Source organism: Euprymna scolopes, chromosome 11, assembly GCF_053919585.1.
Source record: "Euprymna scolopes isolate OS-2025 chromosome 11, ASM5391958v1, whole genome shotgun sequence".
Lineage (NCBI taxonomy): Eukaryota > Metazoa > Mollusca > Cephalopoda > Sepiida > Sepiolidae > Euprymna > Euprymna scolopes.
In genome coordinates, this window is record NC_136492.1 from 5,053,166 (window position 1) to 5,060,128 (window position 6,963).

The window sequence follows — 6,963 nt, forward strand, 5'->3', positions numbered from 1 at the left end:
TCTCTCTCTCTATATATATATATATATATATATATATATATATATATATCGTTCTTTCTATCATTCTCTGTCTCTCTCTCTCTCTCTCTCATTCAACACTCATTTTTCATTAATTTTCTTTGAAAACTGTTTTTATTATTAACTAATTTTTTTACCTTATCATGTTTTGTAATTTTTGGATATGTGGATAACTACAAAGAAATTTAAATAAGATTCTGTTGAGGGTGAAGGAATGAATGTTTTTAGCCAATTTTTCGATATTTCTCGTCCGAAGGGCCGAGCTTCAAAACCATACCGATCACATGAAAATCCGTTGCCTCTGTTAAAAGTTTTAGGCAGACATACAAACGTACATAATACTTACATGCATACATTTAAACAGACAGGTGAGATTTCTTATAGTTATGGGGAGAATTCAAATTCCCCATCACTCGCACCCCCTCCCTCCAAATCAATCTGAATTGAGACACAAACGAAAACTGCCTCTGTCTAGAAAGATAAATATTAATTTAGCATGCAAGTCTTGATATTTATCTATATAATATTCTGCTTGTCTCTTTAGTTAATCCATACATTCCGTTTTAAAAAGGACAAATCCATTTTTTGTGCAAAATTTGGTTTTAAAAGGGCAAATCTCGCAACATTACACAAGGATATTAGAGTAACCTCCCTTTAATGTAGCCTCGTTTCCTAATATAATAATATATGATCATTGTTGTAATGGTGTGAGAAAGGAACTCATAGTAATTTTGACGTGTAGTGGTTCTTCACTGAAGAAAAGTCAAAAAAGAAGTAAAAAAAAAAAAAAAAGAAAAGAACATTCAAAAGAAACGGGGCAAAAAGCATTGTCTGCAAAGAGATGCTGGACTGAAAGAAAAAATTAAGGATTGTCTCTTCCAATGTGATTTTATTATTTGCATTGAACTATGTAACACAATATTACTTTCGGAATATTTATTAGTTCTTATTAATTTATCTCATTTGAGTCATTTCTATATTTAAAATACAGTGGATATTGAATAAAATAAAATACGTATTATATACGTTTGAAGCCAAAACAACACATTATTACAAAATAAACAGATATTTATTTTGTTTGAAATTTATATTGAAATTCATAAATATATTTCGAAGATATACTTCATCTTCAGTATGATTTCCTTCTATTTTTCTTCTTTTTTTTACCGTGTTGTTGGAGCAGAGAATCAGCAAGTAGAAATCCGTTTGTTGTTTTTACGGTAGTTTTTTAAATGTTGGAACAGTGTGTTGTTCACGCGGAATTCACATTAAGATTTTTGTTCCTTAGAGGTGCTGGTTGAGTTTAAATAAAATAAAATACTGATGATGAAGTATATCTTCGAAATATATTTATGAATTTTAATATAAATTTCAAACAAAATAAATGTCTGTTTATTTTGTAATAATGCGTCATTTTATTCAAACTCAACCAGCGCTTCTAAGGAACAAAAATCTTAACACAATGGATATTATTTTATAGAAATGTGAATGAACTCATTTGCTGTGTGTTAATTGTTTTTCTGTCTAAATTTTTTTTTTTTTTTTTTTTTTTTTTTTTGCTAGCCATCGAAAATATCAGCTTTATTAAAACATTTATGGATTAAATTATGTCTTATTCCGTGGGATTTCCACGGGTCTTGCTAGTTTAGATTAATGCAAGAATGTGATGATAATAATAGGTATTTTTCTGTTTTTGTGTCCATTTATTTTTGAGCAACAGCTTTCTACTAACCCTAACACCTTTCTATTTTCCTCCACCACATTTCTCTCCCTTTCTGCTACTCCCAAATTACCTTAACTTTACGCCTTCTCCTCATGTGCCTTTTTTTATCTGTCCTTTAAACATGTATGACTGCAACCATTTTTTTTCTCCTGAAAGTGTCTCTACCCCCACCCGCACACACACACACACACACACACACACATTTTTTTGTTGGGTGTTCTCCTTTTTACACTTGGCTAACTTTTACCTTATAAAAATCGCTCGGGCTTTACTGGGACACCATTTTTTATTTTATTATTTTTTCTATTTATTTATTATTATTTATTTTTATTTTTTTTTTTTTTTGCTTCTCACCTGTCGAGATTTACTTGTTCTTGCTGTTCAAATTAGTTTTTTTTTTTTAACTTAGCACTTGAAAAAAAAAAGATTACGTTCAATATGTCTAGACACAAATTATCACCATGTTTTACATTCATTTTACTGCAAGGTAAGTGTATTTTATGGTATTTTGTAGTGTAGACAACCAAACAAAAACGTGATAATATATATATATCATAAACTGCAATTGTGTTTTCATTTAGTTACGCCATCTTTGAATTCAAGGATGACGTAACTAAAAGAAAACACAATTGCAACTTTTCTTCCAATTTTAGGATTATGTAATTATGCCCATATTTCTTCGTTTTCTTTTAAAGTTGATGAGTTCCTATTCTTCTAATGAATAAGGGCGGAATAAATTAAAAAAAAAAAAATGACATAATAATTGCATGAATGATTCTACACACTACGAAAAAAGTGCTGTCAAGAATTGACATGCTTAAAGAAAAATAAACGGTAAAATCGACAACATCTTGGAATTTGGAATATACTCGTTTATTTGTAAATGCTCTGTACTTACATCGAGCTTCATAAATTCAAGGATAGGTATAAATAAAAGGTGAGATATATTTTAAAAAAAAAATCATATTTTTCCCCAAAACAATAAGAAATCTGGTGCTAACTCGACAGATCGATTATTTCTTTTAATACTAGTGGGAGGGGGGGGGGGTAAATACGCTTAAATATGATATTTTAATTTGTTCAGATTTCGTATATTATTATTAAGGCTATGACAACAGAATATTCTTTTCATTGTTTTCACTCTCGAGTATATATCCGACACAGTTAGACACAGTTAATCAACCGAGAACCACATACATCACTCTATATAAAAGCATATAAGATATTAACGGATACACACTCGAGAGTTAAAATAATGAAAAGAATATGCTGTTGTCATGGCCCTAATTGTTATGGAGTCGTGATTTCAAAAGTTTAAAAAAAAAAAAAAAAGTATTTGGGTGCCTTCAGCTGGAATTGAAACCAAAACTTTAGCATTCACAGCTGGTGATGTTACCGTTGTGGCGTTGTACCAATGTGACACGCATACGATCTGGTTTAAAATTAAAAATATACTAAGATGAATGTACCTAATGTATAACGATTTTTTTTCATTTTTGAACCCTTAAAAACTATTTTCACCGCCTAAAGACCCATAAAAGAATGTTCTGTAAAAAATTAAAAAATAACGCGGAAACATTTATGTAATTATGTGTTTTCCACCTTGACTTATCAGAAAAATAAGAACTCATTAACTAAAAAAAAAAGGGGGGGGGTATGATTACATAAATCTGAAAAGATCGGAAGAGCAGTTGCATTTGTGTGTGTGTGTGTGTGTGTGTGTGTGTGTGTGTGTGTGTGTGTGTGTGTGTGTATATATATATACTAGCATTTCAGCCCAGCGTTGCCCGGGTGTATGGAGGTGTATGTTGAGGAAAAAAAAGAGGTCAATTCTTTTTAAAACTTTGACCCCTATTATGACCCCCTTAACATTTATTGTTTTGGGCTCAAATCAAATCATTAAGTTAGGTCCATGTCCAAGGAACCTATATCTAAAATTTCAAGTGTTTAGACCCAAAATTGTTGGGAGAGTTTGGTAGAGTTCTCAAAGGTCAAATCGTTGAACTTTGACCCCCTTTACAGCCAAATTTCTGGCCGAAAACACATCACAAAGATTTTACCAAATTTCAGTACACTGTATATCAAATTTCGAGTCTGTAGACTTAAAATTGACAGTTATTGCATAAGGAAATGTACACACACACACAGACACACACACAATCACACAGACACACACATACACGTTCACTTATATATATGAGAGAGAGCAAATATGTTACCAAAGGCAAGCTAAGTTACTCTTCTACCTACCTTGATATTTGTTTTTGTTTTGTAACATATTTTTAAAGCGTTTATTTAGTCTGAAACAAAAGAAGTATCGCATGTTAAGTTTGAACAAGAAAAAAATGGTGGACCTTAGAGGGTCATCTGGAGAGTCTCAATAGTCACCTAAAAACCGAAAATTAAACAAAATGCTGATATAAAGTCATCGAATAAATATAACTAATTGTGCGAAAATGTAATATTCTATCAGTATTTTATCTAATTTTCGATTTTTGAGCGATTATCAACTCCCCTTATAACCATATTATGTCAGACATTTTTTATTGTCCTGACTTAAGCCTCGATATTGCTTTTGCTTCAAAATGAATAAACGCTTTCAACACAAATAAACTTTTATTCAGGTAGGTAGAAGAGTAACTTTTTTGCCTCTGATATTTATTTATTTGTTATATATTTTTTTGTTTTTTGTTTTTGTTTTTTACTATTTTTTTGCTTTTGTTGTCTATACTTTGACTTTTGCCAAGTCAGTTTAGCCAAAAAAATATATAATTGAAATTATAAATCAATTTTATTTCTCAAACTTTGCCTACTCAGCATTAGTCAACCCATTCTAAAAGTTACGCCTATAAATCCTATAGTTACACGCATTCCAATAATGGCTGTTTAAAATTATTTGTAAATATTTTAATGCAAACATTTTCATATTTCAGAATTTCACTAACGTTTTATTTTGCATTATTATATTATTTTAGTTTATTTGTTATGTTTTTATTTAAAAGTTATGCAAAACTGACATTTTCAGACAATTTATTTATTTATTTTTTTTTTGACAAAGGAGTCCCCACTTATCAAGGCCTGGAGGCCACTCGAGGATAAGGGTTAATGAGTGTACAGTAGTCAGTGGGAAAATATCGTAATCGTTAGTAGTGGAAATTTTGTAAATGGGAATACTTAAGGGGCACGGCTCATCAAGAACTTCTTTTCATTGAACTTGAAGACGACCAAATTGTAGTCAGCTGGAAAGCAGGCAAATGGAAGAGAGTTCCACAGGTGTGCAGTTCTAAGAAAGAAACTTTGTTCATGGAATCTACGTTTAGGTTTAGACACAGATAAAGAGTGGGGGGAGCTATTGACAGTGGTTTTGGCCAGACTAGTGTTTTTCATGAATGTTTGGCAAGGGTAGGGGGCCATAGATTGGAGCTCAGACGAGCACTTCTAAGAAAGAAACTTTGTTCATGGAATCTATGTTTAGGTTTAGGCACAGATAAAGAATGGCAAATTATTGAGAGAGGTTTCAGATAAATGAGTATTTTTCATTAAATTTAGGACGTTGGGGGGCCATAGATTGGAGCTCAGACGAGCACTTGCCATGAAAATAAAAATAAAGCAGAGACAGTCTTGCAACGTCTCTTCTGTAGGAAAGAAGTTGCAGGGAAGAGAAAAGTGCACTCCTATTAGGCTACGAAGTCTATTTTGAACTCTGTCAAGGCAGGATAAGCTGTTTTTGGCAGCTCCTGCCCAGATGTGGCAAGAGTGCTCCATCCTAGGATATACTTGGCTCTTATACAGGTAGAGAATTGTATCGGCAGTCAGATAGCTACTGGAACAATAGAATGATCCCATAATTTTTCCAGCAACATAGGCAACGGATTTGATGTACATGTTCCATTTCAGATCAGGAGTAAAGTTGTTCTCATCTTGAGTGTTATTTGTGCAATGTTTCGGTCGGATTGTCCTTCAACTTTCTCTACTGGCAGGGCACCTGTCATTGCCCGGTCATAAAATACATTAAATATGATATTTTGATTAATGCAGCTTTCGTATTTATTGTTATATCATATTGGGCCCAATATATAGCAATGATTTAAAGCTTTAAAAAGAAATGACTCCTGCACCACCACCATAAATCGAAACCAAAACGTTTAGCTTACGATTTACTTTTTCCTTTGACGTTAATACCTGAGTTATGAAGACATGTTTGCTGCAAAGCTAAAAATTAAAACACAAACCAATAGCTATTACGTTACGCATGCATATTCATAATGTTGTCGTTCGGCCTCCACCTGACAAATTCCATTTCTTTAATTTTCACTCTTTTGCACCGATTTTCCCTGGCTAAAACCTAAAGATAAAGTTTTGCATAGATTCGAATACCCTATATATTAAGTTTCGTGTCTGTAGGCAAAAATTGACAGGAGTTTAATTGGCAAAAATGTTTTTAAGCAAACATATATATGCATGCATAAATAAATATAGAGAGGTTTGTGTTTACTATAAACTTTCTATGCAAATATTACGCAAGTATAAATCATGTAGAATATCTGCATGAATATAATTACACGTAATAATGTTTAAAAGAATATGCAAATTAGATCTTCTGCAGATGAATGCAATTTCACGACTCATATAGTTGTTAGTATTTTCTTTTTAAATAAATAGAAAAAAGGATTTTTAATATGAATATCAATACACACAAAAAAAAAATTATATAAAAATTATATATATATAGTCAGTTATAAAATATATATGGCGATTAAGCTACACTGAATATTCCGCGTTTCATCCACTCTAGGACTCTTCAGGCTTATGCGCTATATATATATATATATATATATATATATATATATATATATATATATATATAGGCTTGCCTTTTTTCTGTTCTTGGCCTTCGGGCCGGGATCAAAGTGTAGTATATGTTCTGCAGATGCTGCACTTAAGGTAATTTGTACCAGTCAATGGAGGGGAAACCCTCTATACTGGGACAATTATTATTTTTGGTAACTAGAGTGCCCCCTTTTTGTCTATTTTTAGGGGAGCTGGTTTTTACCCCCACATTAAAAACGGCCTTGTGCCTAATTTGGTTTGGTGGGGAAGCAAATTAATACAATATATATATATATATATATATATATATATATATATATATATACTATAATATAAAATTTTCATTCGTTTGTGTTTTGTGTCCATGCTAGTGTGTGTTGGTCCCTTTTGCA

The 6,963-nt window shown here is 31.7% G+C and overlaps 1 protein-coding gene across 10 annotated transcripts in view; it reads left to right on the top strand.

Annotated features, from left to right (window-relative positions):
- The window catches only part of LOC145287750 (monocarboxylate transporter 12-like), a 474,029-nt gene that overhangs the window by 327,627 nt on the left and 139,439 nt on the right, over positions 1-6,963 (top strand). For 2 of the 10 annotated variants that reach the window (XM_080135521.1, XM_080135528.1), the window contains exon 1: positions 2,068-2,228. The exons of the other annotated variants lie outside the window; for them this stretch is intronic. The gene's annotated coding sequence lies outside the window, so the exon portion shown is untranslated. Of the gene's footprint in view, positions 1-2,067; positions 2,229-6,963 lie in introns of those variants that run through there. 10 annotated transcript variants of the gene reach the window in all.